This window comes from Rutidosis leptorrhynchoides, chromosome 11 (genome assembly GCF_046630445.1).
Source record: "Rutidosis leptorrhynchoides isolate AG116_Rl617_1_P2 chromosome 11, CSIRO_AGI_Rlap_v1, whole genome shotgun sequence".
NCBI lineage: Eukaryota > Viridiplantae > Streptophyta > Magnoliopsida > Asterales > Asteraceae > Rutidosis > Rutidosis leptorrhynchoides.
Window position 1 is genome coordinate 406,442,381 of NC_092343.1, and position 2,757 is coordinate 406,445,137.

General features: G+C 32.6%; 1 long non-coding RNA gene across 1 annotated transcript; it reads left to right on the plus strand.

The window, feature by feature from the left end:
- Positions 1-378: 378 nt before the first annotated feature.
- On the plus strand, positions 379-1,536 carry LOC139876456 (uncharacterized). The gene is made up of 3 exons (XR_011768097.1): positions 379-744; positions 1,132-1,195; positions 1,413-1,536. It is a non-coding gene; the product is annotated as an uncharacterized lncRNA (long non-coding RNA).
- The last annotated feature ends 1,221 nt before the right edge of the window (positions 1,537-2,757 follow it).

Consider the following 2,757-nt stretch of genomic DNA (forward strand, 5'->3'; position numbering starts at 1 on the left):
CAAACTGAAGTGATTATAGAAAAACATGTGTGCCACAATCATATAGTCCAGTTACAATTTGTCCTTAAATATATTTAGTTTATAAATAATTTTATTCTTTCAAAATGGGATTCTTCAAATAGTTAAGGTTTAGGCGTTGATTTCAGTCATTTAGTAGAAATTGATACATTCTTTTTGACTAATTATTGATAGTTACAGGTTAATTATATGTGTATATGTTGTACATATATGTTTATTTTGAAAGAGGAACGAAATTAGGTCAAAAGGGAAGAACTATGAGTAATACTAATATTGTAACTGTAGCCTCTGAACTATTTGATCATATCATCATAGTGTAAGAACCAGGCTTATTTATGGTGAAGGATGTGGCGTTGCAAAGAAAGTTTTGAAGGTATAATCAATTTGCTAACTTGATATAATAATTCCATGTCATAAAAATGGTATCTTCTTTAAAAAAAAAAAAGATCATTAGGTTCACCATAACTTGATATTAATTTTGTTAGCTTTCTTCTCTATTAAGTTCACCATAACTTCTAACTTTTTTTTCGGTGAAAAGTTTTGAACTATATAATGTCATGTTTTTTATAATTTCAGTCAAATATGATGGTTTGCATATTAAATTATTGTGGTGAAAATATTAGAAACTTACCATGAGAGTATAGGCGGGTGCAAGATTGAAGTATATGAAGGAGGCAACTATTGCTTACATTTTTGAAGATTCCAAATACATGTGTACATTATCAGGTAACTTGCATTTGCTTTAATGATTAATTAGTATCTAATAGTTGTGTACTATACTCGCCGAGAAATGTATCACACTGAAAAACAAGAGCTTGAATGTATGTGCATTACATTAAGTATACTCTTAATTTGATGTGTGTCAATTTTTTTGTTTGTACTTTGCAACGTACTTTTGTATCAGTCACTGTGTTTGTTTGCGATTATAAAATGTAGGACACATCAACTTAAATCTTTTACGATGAAATAATAGTTGATGCATATACAAGTACCACCATTAACCTTATTTTGAAGCATTATAACATTTCCAAGGCCCTAAACTATGCACTTTTTACTAATAAATCAAGAGTACAATTTTCAATAATTATTTACACATTTTTGTTTGAAGTGCAGCCAGATTTGGTGATGTTTACATGTAGGTTTCTGATGCAGTTTTTGTGTCTCCTTGGTTTATATGGTATGTACTCTATATTTCTTTCACCTTTTCGTTTGAAGTACTCTTTTTGAATTCACCGCATACTACTTAATAGATGTGTTTATAATGAGGCTCCTCTGTTCTTTGTTTGTCAAACTTTGGATTCAATGTAGTGTTTAATACGATGGTATTCGTTTTGTGTTTTAAGAATCTGTGTATGACTTCGAATAATATTTTGCATCTTTATGAACATACATAGGATTAAAGGGATGGCGATTTGGCACAATTTTTGCCATATGATCTACTAACTGATACATCTAGCGCAACCACAACATATAAATGCAAAATACGTGCGCGTTAATGATAGAGAATTACCAGCAGCTATTCTCTGAGTAAGCACACCATTGTGTTATACCATTTATTTATACTAATTAAATTTACACTTCTAATAAAATCCACACTTGCAGATACAAATTACGATTTGCACAACACACAATCTTAGCAATCAATCCAGTTAAGCTTGAAGACCTATAGAAAGAAAAATTCAAAAACAGATACCCGTTAAGCAACCAATTTGTACAAGAACCAAATGACCACAAGGTTAGCAAGCAAACTGACGTATACTACATATACTAACTTATATCTTCAGCCTGCATCTGCACCACTTAATCCGTCTCATAGCTAGTTATATAAATATATTCTGCGCTTTTTTTTCTTTGGTCACATTCATTCAAACCGAGACCATAAACTGATCAAACCTGGGCATTATTGTTTATCTTTATCAATTTTTAGAAATGTACCTGTATGTAATAGTTGTAGGAATTTGTTAACGTAGTGGTGAACTACCAAACGACGCTTATTAGTGTATGCTAAATGTCTGCTTACGAATGCAAAAATGGCCTAAGTAATGACCTGTGTATCACTAAATAGGTGTTTTCACAGCTGCAGTTATAAGCAGAGTATGCATCAGATCTTGGTAGGCTGTTGGATATTTTCACCATTTTTAAAATGATTTCTTCATTCATACTTTTGAATTTGTAGTTGTTTGTTCAAGGTTTTTATTACATTTTTGTCTTTAACCTGTTGCATATCTGTGGTGCTGTTATGTGTTCTTTCAGGTTTACGCTTTCAAGTTGTCCAAACTTGCTCCTTCCGTTACCTTTGAGAACCCAGCAACACTGTATGTCGTCGACCTTCTGCTAATGAAAGGGTAACAAGTGGTACAATAGCTACCATTGTGAACTAGCATCAACCAGGTACCCTAATGTTGGTTCTGAAAGGAAATGATAGATGCTTGGATCATTTGGACTTTTTAACCGCTGTGTCAATTTGGTGTCAAATTGGGAACACTTACAAATGTCCGCCGCGAAGCGCGGACCTTAACACTAGTCTTTTTCTAAAATATTTACTTTTGTGTGCAGGTTATGTAAGCCTCGTAGGAGCTTCAAAGAACATGTTTTTTTAATGATATCATATTAACTTTTTTTTTTATGAGGTTGATTGTGTTCTACTATACAAGGGATAGTTTAGAGTCGGCCCATGATGGAATGCTTTCCTATTAGAGCTACAAAGAAAGGCCAATCAGAAACGAGTGACAGAAGGTT